Genomic DNA, 16,710 nt, shown 5'->3' with positions numbered 1-16,710 from the left:
GTTAGTAGGTATAGCCGGTGGGTCTCGCGGAGTAATCAACTTCCTCTCTATCAAAGAGGGATATAACTCTGCATACGTCATCGGAATAGGATCGAAGGTGACCCTTTTCCTTTCGTAACTTGTGCTGGTTTGATTACTATTTCGAGGCTGGTAGGCCTGCTGTTGCGGACGGTGTTGTTGTTGCTGATATTGCGGATGTGGTTGCTGATTGTTGTTGTGTTGCTGGTACTATTGATTATCTCTGAAGACAGGTGCTATATGAGCCACCTGGTGCTGGTTACTGGCTGGACGCACGGTCTTCCTCCACACGGAGGGTCTTCTCGGTTTCATATGGGATGTCACAGCATGTGCCTCGCCATCTTTCTTCTTTCCAAACGCCCCATAACGTTTGGCAGAAGAGCCTTCTTATCTTGTCAGACGCCCTTCCCTAACCCCTTCTTCTAGACGCATCCCCATATTCACCATCTCGGTGAAGTCAGAAGGAGCACTAGCAATCATCCGCTCATAATAAAAAGAACTCAACGTCTTCAAAAAGATCTTAGTCATCTCCTTCTCTTCTAGCGGGGGCACGATCTGTGTTGCTACCTCTCGCCACCTCTGGGCGTATTCTTTGAATGTCTCTTTGTCTTTCTAGGACATGACCCTCAATTGGTCCCTATCGAGAGCCATATCCACATTGTACTTGTATTGCTTGACGAAGGCCTCGCCAAGATCATTGAAGGATCGGATGTTCGCACTGTCTAAACCCATGTACCAATGTAGGGCAGCACCGAACAAACTGTCCTGAAAGTAGTGGATGAGCAGTTGGTCGTTGTCGGTCTGAGTCGACATATTCCTGGCATACATGACTAGGTGGCTAAGAGGGCAGGTATTTCCCTTGTATTTTTCAAAGTCAGGGACCTTGAATTTCACAGGGATCTTCACATTAGGAACTAAGCAGAGTTCGGCAGCAGATTTGCCGAAAAGATCCTTTCCTCTGAGAGTTTTCAATTCCTTGCGAAGCTCAAGAAATTGATCATTCATAGCGTCCATCTTCTCATAGACGTCTGGACCCTCAGACGGCTCAGAATGATAGATGGTGTCGTCTACTCTGGGCAGAGTATGCACGACAAGAGGAGGAACAGCAAGGACCGGGCTAGATTCCGGCATAGAAGCAAAGGTGGGAGCAGGACCTTCGGGCATGAAATTGGGAGGCATTCCCCACGGGAATCCGTTTGGCATGGCCGTTGGAGCAAAGTGTGCACTGGCTGCAGGCACAGTCGAGGAGACAATCTCAGAGATGACTGTCCTCTGAGGAGGAGTTGAAGGTGTCGGAGAAGACTGGCTCTGGACAGCCAAGAATGATTCCATCAAAGCTCTTAATCTGGCCACTTCCTCTTTCAGCTCGCGGTTCTCTTGTTCTAGATAGTCCATGATGCATGCAATGCTTGTGCACATGATTTGTTTTTCTTTTTATTTCAAAGGAACTTTAGGGTTCTATTTGCAAAGTTTGGAAGTATTAAACATTTATCACATATGGAAATATCTCATCAAATATTATCTGGAAACATTTTTACACTAAAGAAGTACAGTTTTGGTAACCAAATATAATACAAGAGAAAAGGGAAATAAACATCTTATGGATCTCTAGAAGCAATCGTCGTCCTCCTCATAGGCTGCCTCCATATCTGCCTTCTCCTTGGCGAGTCGATCATACTTCCTCTTCCAGAACCTAGAAGACTGAGGAAGTAAAGAAGTCCATGCATCATCAGGATCATCGATAACCTGATGCTCAAGAAACTCTATCAAAGCATCCTTCTCCTTGATCTGCTGAAGCAGCTCCTCTCTTTCACGGATCCAAGCACGTGAACGGTCTTTGTCTCTCAACTCCTCTACTCCTTGATTAGGGAGGGTTGAAGGCCCAGCCATAATCATAGGTGTAGGTCTCGGATACTCGTAAGGCATGAGATACTCAGACGCTCTCTTCCTAGCCCAAGCAGTGTAAGGCTCCATAGCAACACAATTCTTAGGACCCAACTCTTTCCTTCCTTTCCTATGAATCTTGCGCCAAGCGCGGACCATTCTGCCCTTCAAGTTTTGGGGATCTTTACCCTCCTGAAAGAACACACCCTCTAACAGAATGTTATTAGGTTTATCCTTTAGGGGGAACCCAAGCTGACGACGTGCCAAAACAGGGTTGTAGTTAATCCCACCACATGTACCAAGAAGAGGCACATTGGAGAATTCACCACAAGAGTCGATAATCTGCACACCATCATACACAAGGTTGTACCAAGAGATATCATCATTAGTGAGAGACATAAGTCTCGTGAACCACCGTAGACATCCTTTGTTCTCCTTGAAGGCGACCGTCTGTGGTAAATGAGAAATAACCACTTATACAACAGAGGCAAACAACACACAATGGCACCACCACCCTTTGTATTCCTCATATGCAAAGAAAAATAGGTATCACCCAACAGAGTCGGAACGGGATTAAGAGTAGAGAAGATCCTAATAGCGTTCACATCCACAAACTTGTCGATGTTGGGGAACAATACTAACCCATAGATGAGAAGTACAAATATGGCCTCAAAGGCGTTCTCATTCATGGCCTTCCCATACATAGTAGCTTGAGCAATGAGGAACTCAGAAGGGAGACCTTGAATTCCACCTTTGGTAGTCATATGAGCACCAAACAGAGATTCATCTATGTGCAACATGTCTGCTATCTCGCGAGAAGTAGGAATACTCTCCAAGCCACTGAACGACAACTGATCCAAGATAGGTATACTCACAAGGTAAGCATACTCCTCAAGCGTAGGCAAAAGCTGGAAATCCGGAAACGTGAAGCAACGATACAAAGGATCATAAAATTGCACCAATACACTCATCAATCCTTCGTCCACCTGAGTGGTCAGAAGAGAAAGAAGCTTCCCAAAACGAGCCTTGACACCCAAGGGATCTAGTACATAGGATGTCAGATTCCTTAACTCTTTCAAATCTGGTTGTCTGAAACTGTACTTCTTTGTATTCCTTCTTTGTCTTTCCATGTCTAAAAATTTGCAAATAGACCTCTTAAGTTCCTTGAAAATTTTCTTTATTATTGATGATATGGATGCAAATGGGTGCATGAATGCAACAATCACACTCAAGGATCAAGCAAAACACACCAAACAAAGGTCATGGGATGGATCATATTATCCTTAATATCAATCATCCATTTTGGTGGATGGTTTACACCTTATCAACACCCAAGTTCCATTGATATTAAGGATACATGAATGGATCAACCATGAATCAAGGGTTTGTTGCAAGTCACGAGCATGGAGTCTCGGTTGAGAACCACCCAAAGGGAGTGTACTAGGGTTTAAACCTGCCAAACATGTTCTACAAGAGGTTCCCATGGTCATCATCCCATCTTTCGGATATTATCGGAGAAACGACTACTCGTATTCCAAAAATATTCTCAAGAGAGACTCTTATGAGTGTAGTATCGCGTAACAATCGTATCAAATCTTACACTTGAACGACTTTCGCACTACATCCTAAAAATAGGCCAAGATGGGCTTGGTAAACTAAGGTCCTTGGCTTCTAAGGTCTATATTGGAAAGAGTAATGTCTAACCACAACTTAATTATGTGACATTATTGATCCCAACATGACCTCCACCAAGTGAATGGACTAGTAAGTCAACTTGCTAAGGAATAACTCCACACAAGTCAACCAGACTATGCCATTCTTCTATCCTAAGTGCACTCGAGTTCGGGTATAGAACTCATCTCACAAAGATCACCAAGCATACAAGGAATTAATATTAAAGCAATTCAATCATTACATACAATACAATAATCCCAAATTGCACAAAAATATGTCACAAAACAATACAATACAACACAACAAAATGTGAAAAGTAGGCAGAACCCACTAGGGTAACAAAGTCCCCAGCAGAGTCGCCACTTTTCTGTAGCGGGGTATTCGTTACCATTGGAGATATTGACTAAACCCAAGATAAATCATACAAGTCGAGTCGCCACCGCACTTCTATTTATCCAAAGGAGTGGTTAGAAAGCGAACAAAAACCTAAAAGTTTTATCGAATCAAAAACTAGTAAAAGAGAGTCAGAGATCTGGGTAAGGGGGTTGGTTATGCAATGGGAAGGTGTTAGGCACCCAAAACATCCTAGGTACTCCTAGGGAGCCCTTTTCACACTTGTTGTAAGGTTGTTGTTTTGTGAAAGTTTATTTGTGCAAACATGATTGAGGAGATGAGGAAAGAATATACAAGTTATTTACATTTTGTGTTTGAATGGATGAACCCATTGCCTACGTACCATCTAAAAAAAAGATTAGGATCAAAACCTCGTAGTTCGGGGTAAAAATCTCAAAACAAGTTGGTGAATTGATTTGGTCCAAAAGCCTTAAGGTCTTTTGTTATCTAAGGGAGAAAACTCAATCTAAAACCACAAATCCACCAGGTGAGGATAGCTTCAACATTCTAGTGAGGGGTTAACCCTATAATAAGCATGGAAGACTCATTGTCCATCACTAAGGATATAGGTGAGTATTACATCTACCACAAAGATAACTCAAACCTAATAGCTAAAGGTTATGAAAAAGTTTTGATTAGAAAGTGGCCATTGAAACCACCAAAGACATTTGAATGGGTTATATTTACCAATTAGATGTATATACAAAATGGTCAAAGTTGACTTAAAGATTCAATTCAAAATAAGTGTTATGAAAAGAAAGTTTGAAAATCAAAAGCATAAGGCTTAGGTTTCTAATGTTGAAAATAAATGTTAGATGTTTTCACAAAAGTTTTGGCTTGGGTTAGAGTGGAGAGAAGAAGAAGAAGGGCTAAAGTCATAAGCATACAAGAGGTAAGGAATAAGAAACAAAACCACAATGGAGTTCCTCTCTTGAGATCATATTGATGATCCAAGTAGCTCCCATCCTTTGGAATAAGCAATCACAAGCATAAACTCAAGCAATCAACAGCCAAAAGAACTCTTGGAAAGACTCCTCAATGTATCTTGGATCTCTCTCTCTCTTGGAAGCTCATGTTAATGGTTTCTCAATTAAGCTCAAGTTGGAACTCCTAGCACAAGAAAACACACATCAAAAGATTCTATAATACAATCAAAGAATGGACAAGAGGGAGTTTAGAATATGGTCCTTTCGATGTTCATCCTTAAGCTTTAAGCATTCTAAAGGCATGAGGCCTAGTTGCTCTTTGACATTTAAGAACTCTAAAGGCATGAGGCCTAGTTGCTCTTCAAACTCCATTTGCTTGGGTAAGGTTCTAAAATCTAAGTCCATTTTGTCCAATTCTTTGCATTTGGTTCACAACAAACAGATAAACACAAGCACAAAAGTATATACACAATTATATGCTCAAGTGAGCAAAAGGCAAATGGCATTAACATAAACATGTGCTCCAATGAGCAAAGGAAAAAGCAAATGAATAAGATGTGCAAGAATGGTAAATTGCATAAAAGTAAAGTGCATAAAGTAAATGTTAATTGTTAGTGGTCAATAGTTAGTGTGCCATAAGGCAAAATTTAGCGCTATGTTAAGCAATCGTAATTGGACTTATGTAGAAGTCACAACTATCTGAGGCCGGTCAATAATAATGTAGGCAACAACACAAGTTAGAAGTCTTGATTAGTGAACCAAGTTCCAACAACTTGCCATGCCAAAAAGAAGAAGAGAATTGATCTTGCATTGGTTTACGCCTTTTGCATAATTTAGGAAACAACCTATCCTTAATGCAAAGCCATTCACTTGATCAATTAATCAAGATGAATTAGATTTGAATCAAGGAAGACTAAGTCTCCTTAATCAATGCTAACTTATCAACCTTCAACTCATTGATCAAAAAGAAAAAGGAAGAAGAAGAAGGAGGTGAATAATGGAAAAGGAAAAAAGAAAGAATAAAGTGCATAAGGTAAGATTAAATGTATCAATCCATGTGTGTTGACCAAATGACATTGAAAGTCAAAGTCAAACAATGAGAAATCAATAATGATATGAAGATTGAAAGTCAAACAATAGGCAAAATATTTTAGGCATTTTTAATATTAAAATAAACTTGAATTAAAAATAAAAGAAAGGTCAAACTTCAAAATCACTTCAAATCAACCTTGAAAGGTCCAGGTGATTTATCCCAAGTTCAACAAGATCAAACAAAGTTTGACAAAAAATTTCAGCATTTTTAAAAGTCAGAAACTATTTTTAATCAATTAAAAATGAATAAAAATAACCTAATTGAACTAAAATCTCAAATAAATCTCAAATCATTTAAAAAATTGGTGAGAATATTTTTCATAGATTCATCATCATTCAGATAGGTTAGGAAAATATTTTTGTATTTTTTGAATATCAAACACTATTTAAAATGAATTAAAAATAAACAGAAAAGAGAAAATTCATAAAAAATATCAAATGACAAAATAAAAAATATTAAAAATCAAAATTAGAAACTAGAAATTATTTGGAGAAGAATGCAATTGGTCCCATATTTTTTGGATTTAAAATGAAGAAGATATGAATTTTTGAAAGTAATGGGTATAAAAGAAATTAAATCAGAAAATAGAAAAATATGGAAAATCAGGGAGCGCACGATCCATCTCATTAAATGACGTCGACAACATCAAAGGCTCAGAGGCGCGCTTCCATCATGTTCTCAAGTCCAACACGTAACACCATGTATTTAAAAAAGTCAAATAAAATAAAGGCTGAGATTAGATCGTGCACATGAGATCAAAGGGCCATGGAAGTATCCATGTGTGGCCGGTGGTGGAAACCATCGTCTTCTCCGGTGAGAAGCCAGAATCCGGTGACATTTGCAGGTTTTCAAACCTTCATCATTTTGCACGATCCTTATATCAAAATAAAGCTGGGGTGATGTACATCACCCATGTAACCTTGAATCACACTCAATATTCCTATAGAGTAAGAAATCTGAGATGGAAGATTCAGGTATGAAAAATGTAGTTCAATAAAACACAAAATTGAAGCTACCACTAGCTTGCCTCTCAAGTGAGGACTTCAGAAAACACATTGTCCAGGCAAATAGATCAAAGAATAATGAGTTTCGAAGAGAAGACCAGTTGATGATCAACCTTGGATTCTGGAGATTTGAGCTTGCTTCCTTGCTTCCTTTGGCAAAACAGAAGTGCAATGAACTAAAGGATGAAGGTCTAAGAGCTTTAGATTCAAAGATTCAATCAGATGTAGTTGAATTTTAGATCTGAAAAAATTAAAGAAAAGTGAAATAGCTCCATTGGTGAGGGGTTAGGTTTTCAGTTCAGCAGTATTTCAGGTTGATTCAGGGATGAAATTTGAATGGAGTGAGGCTCTTATTTATAGATGGAAAGGCAAGGCAAGTGTGATTCAATCCGTGTGCATGGAATTTTGAGGTGTTATACATAAGTTACCTATAATGTTTTGCATTATCACATGTATTTCCTTTGAGATTTTGAAATTTTGTTCAACATAACATTTGAAGTAGACATCTTAAGAAAATGCATTTTATCCCACCTCAAAATCATAAAAAATGAATGAGTTGTGTCCTTGGGAAGTTGACCCAAAATTAGGGTTTCAGTCAAAATGACCTATAATGTCTTGGAATGGATGATGACCTTCCAAGCTTCAAATCAATTTTTGATGAACATGAAAGTTGTTCATATTGTCCTTAAGAACATTTTTTATTTTGGAATCATCTCCATTTTACCAACACATAAAAAGTTAGGTCTCAGTGTACTTCAAAATAGTCAGATGAATTGACTGATCAACTTCTCAAATCCATGACTCATCTCTTAATGAATTGATGATTGAGGATACTCAAACAAGTTCAAATATGCATGAAATGATGAATTAAAGAACTTCCCTTCATTGTATTTAATCATGGGCTGAGGTTGCTTCATGAGCAAGGCATTGTGGTACACAGATGAATTAGGGTTTCTTGAGAAACAAAACCTCCAACCCTTTGACTTGCTTTGATCAAAATGATGAATTGAGATACTAGGGAGGAATATTTGATGGATGAGAGCTTTGGGAGCCATTACCATGCTTGCTTTCCTCTTCACTTGACCATATCTTTGTACCAATGATCTCCTTGAAACTCTTGACCTTGTGAGTGCTCAAGCTACAAACAAAAGATGTTAGTGACATATTTTTGTGTTTTTGGTTAGTAAACAAAGTAAGAAAAGCAATAATATACAATTCAAGCATGCTTGGTGATCTCAAACCACTCACAAGAAGTCCCACCCAAAGGTAAAGGGAACCAAGATGATTATGATCCTAGAGGCTTTGCAAATGCAATGTTATGATGCCATGAGGGATCTTAGGACCAAAATTGGGATCTTACAAAGCAGTACAAGAATAACATGGATATGGCGCTAGATAGGGACCAATTGAGGTAATTGTCTCAGAAGGATAAAGATACGTTCGAGGAGTGTGCTCAAAGATGGAGAGAGCTTGCCGCTCAGATTACTCCTCCTTTGGAAGAGAAGGAGATGACCAAGATTTTTCTCAAGACCCATAGCTCATTTTACTATGAGCGGATGATTGCCAGTGCCCCTAGTGATTTTACTGAGATGGTAAACATGGGGATGAGGATAGAAGAAGGTGTCCGAGAGGGACGGTTATCTAAGGAGGAAGCTTCGTCCAGCAAGAGGTATGGTAATAGTTTTTCCAAGAAGAAAGAAAACGAAGCTAATGCAGTATCTGTTGGGAGGAAGAGGAGGCCTCAAGGGAGGAAAAGTCAACCACCTCGTCAACACCATTATCAAGTATCATCTGTAATTCCAGTATTTTCAAACAGTTAGTCAACACCAATTCAACAACAACATCAACAATCGCTGCAGCAATGAACACACACCTACAACAACAACAATATCAACAATCATCAACAACAACAAAACTTAGAGAGGAAAAAGGTCTCTTTTGACCCGATTCCTATGACATATGCTGAATTGTATCCTTCATTGGTTCTCAAGAACCTTTTGTAACCAAGGAACCCACCTCAAATCCCTGAACCACTTCCATGGTGGTACGAATCGGAACTCCGCAGTGCCTTTCACCAAGGAGCTCCTGGTCATGATATTGAGAATTGATACCCCCTGAAGTATGAAGTACGAAAGCTGGTTAAAAGTGGAATGGTGTCCTTTGAGGACCGTGCGTCGAATGTCAAAGTTAACCCACTACCTGCTCATGGAAATTCATTTGTTAATATGATGAACGGTTGTCCCGGCGAATTCAAAATATACGATGTACGCTTCATTAGAAGGTCCTTGGTGAGGATGCACAAGGATATCTGTTTGGTAGGCGAGTGTGAGTATGACCATGATGGTTGTGCGATTTGTAGTGTCAATTCTAGAGGTTGTATGGTTGGGAAGAGAGACATCCAGAGGTTGATGGATGAAGGTATGATTCAGATTCTCCAGTCCCGTCATGTAGATGACGATGTGAATGTTATTGTTCCCATTTTCAAAACTCCAAAAAGAGTAGTGATCCAAAATGATAGCAGCAACAGTAACAGTGTCAGCAACAGATCGGTATCGTCGTTGGTTATACGATTAGCGGGCCTCGTCCCGTATGCACCAGATAAAGATGTTCCATATCAGTACACTGCTACCATGTTAGAGAATGGTCAAGAGGTTCCTTTGCCTACGACCAGTTTTGTTGTGAGTATAGCCGATGTTACTAAGGTGATCCGTAGTGGTCGTGTCTTTGGGTCGGTGTTCCTGAAGGATGTGGAAGATATATATGTTATCAAGAAAGTTGATGTTCCTGTGGTAGATTCTGTTAACGCTCCAAAGTGTCATTCTGGTGAATCCAGCGGTTTGAAGCCTAGCGATGACGATGAGGTACTCAAATTGATTAAGAAGAGAGAGTTCAATATGGTGGAGCAGTTGCTCCAAACTCCCTCCAAAATTTCGGTGTTGTCTCTGCTAATGAACTCAGAAGCGCACAGAGAAGCACTGCAGAAAGTGTTAGAGAGAGCATATGTGGAACATGACGTTACGGTAGATTAGTTTGATCATATTGTGGCTAATATCACTTCCTACAACAATCTTAGCGTTTGTGATGAGGAACTCCCCGAGGAGGGTAGAAATAACAACTTGGAACTACCCATTTTAATTAACTGTAAGGAGGATGCTCTGTCAAATGTGTTGGTTGAAACGGGTTCTTCATTGAACGTACTTCCGAAGTCAACTCTGTCAAGGTTGTCGTACCAAGGAGCTCCTATGAGATATAGTGGGGTGATCGTCAAAGCTTTTGACGGTTCTCGCAAAACTGTGATTGGCGAAGTGGACCTTCCATTGAAGATAGGTCTGAGTGATTTCCAAATTACTTTTCAAGTAATCGATATCCACCCGGCCTATAGCTTCTTGTTAGGAAGGCCATGGATACATGAGGCAGGAGATGTTACTTCAATGTTACATCAGAAATTAAAGTTTGTCAAGAATGGAAAGCTGGTTATTGTTGGTGGGGAGAAGGCTTTATTGGTAAGCCACTTTTCATCTTTATCATATGTAGAACCTAAAGATGAGATTGGAACTCCGTTCCAAGCCTTGTCTATTGCTAAGGAAAAGAGAATTGGGGCACCCATGTCCTCATTTAAAGATGCACAAAAGATTGTTGAAGATGGTAATTCTGATCAGTGGGGCCAAATGATAGAGGTGTCCGACAACAACAACAACAACAACAGAGCCAGTTTGGGCTTCCAACGAGGTTCATCAGTGGTTAGAGCTGAAGATGTGCAACCCAATTTCCGTAGCGGAGGGTTCATTCATGGTAATGAACAACACTTAGCTGTTGTGATCGAGGGTGATGAAGGCGAAGACTGCACCAATTTTGTAACGCATGGAAAAGCTTGCAACAACTGGATTGTTGTTGATGTTCCTATTATTATGTATCGATCTAAGTAATTTCTTTTAGTTGTTTTTGAAAATCCTTCTCCTATGCCTGAGGGAGAAGTGAGCATTGTTTGGGCATTTTCAAATTTTGATCATCAATCAAATATAGGGCCAAATTGTTTTAGCTTTTAAAAAATGGATTTTTTCTTTGTATTTTTGAAAATGGATTCTACAAAAATATTTCTCAAAATATTATAAGTTTTTCTAAATTTGTTTTTTATAAATTAAAAGATTGAATTGTTCATTCTATAACATAAATATACATTATTGAAGATCAAAACATAGTCAAAATCACAATTTTTTCAAAAAGTTGTATCTTAAAAATGATTTTTATGAAAAGCTATTTGAAATAGCTTCAAAATTAAGTGATTTTTTGAAAATTTGATATCCAAGAAAAGTTTTGATAAAATGATGAAATACCTAAAATAACATTTTAAGAATAACTATTCAAACCAATTTTTTATTTGAAGTTTTTAGGAAAAGTTTCTTTGTAAATTTTTTTTACACTAAAATATATAACACTATAAAAATCATTTAAAAAAAAAAGACAAAACAAACGGGCCCATAATTTTATTCGTCCATATTTATGATGTTTTAATTTTGCTTTTTGCTTTATTCTTAAAATGGTAATCACAAAAAACATAAATAAATAAAAATTGTCCATCTGCCTAATATTTGGTCACAATTCACTTCTCTAAAATAAAAATATCAAATCATTATACAGGTTGGTTTCTAAACCCATTGAATAAAATGATCCTATTTCTTCTCCAAATTGTGAATTCCCTGTGTTTGAGGTTGAGGAGGAAAGTGATGAAGAGGTATCTGATGAATTGTGTCGTCTTCTTGAGCACGAGGAAAAAGCCATTCAACCATTCGAAGAGAAGATTGAACTAGTCAACTTGGGTTCCGAGGATGATGTGAAGGAAATCAAGGTTGGGTCTCAAATGTGTCCAGATGTTAAGAAGGGGTTGATTGATCTTCTCGGAGAGTATTCAGATGTGTTTGCTTGGTCCTATCAAGACATGCCTGGGTTGGATTCTGAGATTGTGGAGCATAGATTTATGCTGAAGCCAGAATGCCCTCCATTCAAGTAGAAGTTGAGGAGAACTCATCCTGATATGGAAATAAAGATCAAAGAAGAAGTGAAAAAGCAGATTTATGCCGGTTTCCTTGTGACTGCTGAGTATCCATAGTGGGTGGCCAGTATTGTGCTTGTTCCAAAGAAGGATGGAAAAGTCCGTATGTGCGTTGATTATAGAGATTTGAATAAATCTAGTCCGAAAGATGATTTCCTTCTGCCACACAGTGATATGCTGGTAGGCAATATAACTATGTTCAAAGTCTTTTCGTTTATGGACGGATTTTTCGGATATAATCAGATCAAGATGGCACCCGAGGATATGGAGAAGACCACATTCATTACACCCTGAGGAACATTCTGTTATAGAGTGATGCCTTTCAGTTTAAAGAATGCTGGTGTAACTTACTAAAGAGCAATGACTACTCTTTTTCATGAGATGATGCATATAGAGATCAAAGTCTATGTTGATGACATGATTTCTAAATCCATTGATGAAGAAGAACATGTTCAACATTTGTTGAAGCTATTCTAACGCTTGAGGAAGTATAAAGTCCGCTAGAACCCAATAAGTGTAAATTTGGTGTTTGTTCTAGTAAGTTGTTGGGCTTTATTGTTAGCGAGAAAGGTATTGAAGTTGATCCTGCCAAGGTCAAAGCAATACAAGAGATGCATGCGCCAAAAACTGAGAAGCAAGTCAGAGGTTTTCTTGATATTTTTATCCTAACCGATGACAGATGTTCTTTCTGTCAGATCTTTATTATCCTCCTTACCCAGTAAAAGGTAGTAGATAATAGATTTCTTCTCCTCCTGTGTTGAAGTTTATTCCCTCCCTAGTTGAGTTGAGTGCGCATTTCCTTAGTGAAATCGCTCCCCCCTGCACGAGTCGAGTACCTTCAGTTTTATCCTAACTTACTCATATCCCTTGCAGATGTTTCCTCGGCTGAGTTCTTTCTATTTTGTGTGGAATCCCTCTAGTACCCTAGTAGTTTTAAGTTGTATCCTAGCCTACGCATAACTCTTTTATCCCCTCAGAGTCTCTGTCTCCCCAGCGAGTTTTCCTCAAGGAATGCATTATGCTCCTGCGGACTTTCGGTCTCTCTGATTTCTTTTTTTCTTTGTGGCAATATTTCCCCACAGAGCATTAACATTTGCATTCATATCATATGCATCCTGAGGTCTCTTAGGGACCAAAATTTGTTTCTCTATGTTGTTATTTAAGCCCATTCTACTGAGTCGACATGAAGATTTTAAACTTCGCCTCCTTTGTTATAATTTCCTTAAATAGGGGCAGTTGTAAGACCCCAATTTTGACCCTAAGATCCCTCATGCAATTTCATAATAAGCATTAGCATTGGGATCATATCTTGGCATCCTCCTTACCCCTTTATTCGTTGGGTTTGTTTTGAGAGAGATCACCCAAGCACTTTGTGATTATATCATACTTGTATATTATCTCTTACTAACTAAAATACCAAAAATATGTCTTTGTATGTGTCTAACTCTTTTGTAGGAAGGGCATGATCTTATTGATTCAATAAGATCACATCTAGGGTTTGAGACCCTCATGAATAAACAGCAAGGCCAAGAATTGATTCAATAATGGTTATGAGTATCATATATGAGTCCCAATTATCTCTACATGTTATATTGATCAAGTTTTCTTTAAGAGTTTGAAGGTGATTTGCCTTGGAAACCCTAGTTTGACTGTGTATCTTGAGTAACTTCTCCAATAAGCTATCTCACCAATTGATCAAATTTCTCAAGGGGCACTTGAAATATCATCATCTTATGCATATATGATATACCATGAAGCAATAAAGTCAAGAGAATTGGAAGTTAGCAAGTTGGTTGGTGGTGGTTGGCCATATGAATTCATCTGATCAAAACTGGGTCTCCCTAGACCCTATCTCCTACAATTTTCACCATATGAAAATGATCACGAGAGAAAACTTACTCTAAATGACATTATAAACAACTTTCATGTTGAGACATAGAGCTAGTTTTTTTTTGAAATTCATTTTCTTTGTTGAAACATTATAGGTCATTTTGTCTAAACCCTAATTTGAAAGTAAACTTCCCAAGGCCATAACTTGCTCAATATTTATGAGATGAAAGATTTTCAAGTTTCACAATAAAATTCAATGTGTCTACTTTAAGGTAGTCTCTTCATCTTCTCCCCATTTCTTTAATTTCAAAATCTCCCCCCTCCATTTTCAAAATCTTCTTTGTGTGAACTATTTTTGTTTTAAACCTTGACCACTTTTGCAAAAGATAGAAACTTTGCCCTTATGCCATTGCATTTTCAAACTTATTTTCTTAAATCAAACTTGTGAATAAACTTAACTATACTTGACTTAAACTTTCAAAAAGCCAAAAAGAACTAACTTATTCAAACCATTTTAGGTCTTTGTGCCTATAAAACCTTAAATTTTGTTAAAATCAATGCATCCATTTTGAAATTTGTAGCACGAACTACGAGGTTTTGATCCCTCATTTTTATGTTGGTATGTAGGCACAAGTCTGAAGGTCTTGTCAAACACAAAAATATAATTATTGAATTATTTTCTCATCGCCTCGTTCTATTTGTTTGTAAACATCACTTTGTACAAATTACATATGCACACAAAAAGGGCTCCCTAGGAGTACCTAGGACACTTTGGGTGCTAACACCTTCCCTATGTGTAACCAACCCCCTTACATGTGATCTCTGACTTTTATTAGTTTTTATTTGAAAACTTCTTACCTTTTGGGTTTTGTTCGTACTTTTTCCCTTTTCCCTTGGAAACAATAAAAGCGCGGTGGCGACTCTTGTTAATTGATCTCTAGCTTGTCAATAGCTTGATGGTCATGAATTTCCCGCTACAATGTTCGCACTTGATTTTGGACCTGAAGGAATGATCTCATGGGCCTGTACACGCCCATGCACCCATGCATCACTCATTTCCAATTTTGGAAACTCATTTGCAAGGTGCAAATAACACTTGATGAAGCTACAAATAGAGGCCTCTAGGTTCAGAATTGAGGACCCCTTCGCCCCAACTTTGATCCAAAACCCCAAACCCTTCCATTTGAGAGGATAATCCTGAGAATTTTCTTTGAAAATTGAGTTTAAATCTCACTGTTTTGATATTCAAAACTACAGGGATCCAAGAACTTTTATGCATTCTAATCTACTTCTGCAAGCTTCCTAAACAAGATCAAGCACGAGCCAAGGCAAAAGCAAATGAATCCACACCTGCATTAAAGGTATTTTCCAGAAATTTTCATCTCTTTAATTCTCACTCAATTCTCCATAATTCTCTTGGATCCTCGGTTGTCTGAAGTCCTACCAATGTAGGCAAAAAGATTGAGTTGCTTTGAGGTGAAATCAAAGCAACTCAGGTCATGCATCTCAAATTTAAACTCCATGTACCTCTCAATATACTTGGAGTTAGGATAAATTGAGGCCAGATTCATGCTCAATGCCATTTTTACTTTAAAATCATGTCCTTCTTTTTTTATTTTAGTCATGGTTATGGTTGGACCAGTCCAGCGAGGCTCGCTTGAGAAGGTGACCAGAGATTTGCTCCGGTGGTGAGTTGGCAAGGTCCAGAGCCACATGATCTATTCAAATTGTTTTAATAACGAGCGTTGGTTTTGATTACCTTGTTTGTGGCACGCTGACTCATGTCCACCAAGGAACGCGCGCTTGTGGCCACTTGATTTGCCACCTTAATTTATGAGGGAGATCAAGCGGTCCACGTTTTTTTTTCTGATGATTTGATTTTCATTTTATTTGTTTTATTTTCATTAATTCATATTAACTTTAATATTGATCCAAAAAATATGAGAGTTTCACCAAAAAATTTCAAATAAATTCCTCTTTTATTTTCTGAATTAAAATTATTTTTTGGATCATTATTAATATTTTTCATGATTTAATTGTTTTTGTGAATATCTTTAATTGTTTAAAAATAGTTTTAAGTTTCCAAAAATAATGAATTTTTTTCTCCAAGGTCCTTTGACCTTGTTTGACCTATGATAAATCTCATGGCCATTTTTTGGTGTTTTGATGAGGTTTTAGGAAATTTAACCAACCATAATTTAATTTAATGCATATTTTTATTGTTTTTAATTAATTAAATGCCAAATAAATTGTGTGGAGCCATTTTGATTAACTTGTTGGTTTTGACTTGTGTTGATGGGCCTTGGTCAAGGTTGATTTGACTTTGTTGAGTTAAGATCATTGGATTTAGGGGATTGATGAAATGTACATTTCATCTCCCAAAATGAATGAATGATCTTAATTTGGTAAAAGTCCTTCTTTGACCAATTTGTGTTGATTCCATTCCCCCTCCCTCTTCATCTCATTACCCTTCTTTATTTATTCATTTCATAGACCCGTGATATCTCTATATCCTAAGGCTAGTTAATTGCAAAATAAACATGAGTATGGATGAGATTAGGTATACCACTTTGCATATTCTTTTTGTGTGTGGTATGTTTCATGAGCATAGTCCATTATACAATGTCTCTAATATGCATTAACACCAAAATTCTATTGCTCGACCTCAAATAGTTGTGACTTCTACATAATTCCAATAATGATTGCTTAACATAGCGCTATATTTGTGACACAAAAGGCGTAGCATTCTAGTAAGTGAGATTGTAAGTCTCCCTTCTTTCATGGTATTGTGTAGAAACTTGGCCTTTTTTCCTTCCTTTGGAAGATGTCTTGGTTCAA

Source organism: Lathyrus oleraceus, chromosome 7 (genome assembly GCF_024323335.1).
Source record: "Lathyrus oleraceus cultivar Zhongwan6 chromosome 7, CAAS_Psat_ZW6_1.0, whole genome shotgun sequence".
Taxonomy (NCBI): Eukaryota; Viridiplantae; Streptophyta; class Magnoliopsida; order Fabales; family Fabaceae; genus Lathyrus; species Lathyrus oleraceus.
The sequence above is the reverse complement of the archived record's forward strand: the minus strand, read 5'-3'. Positions refer to the sequence as shown.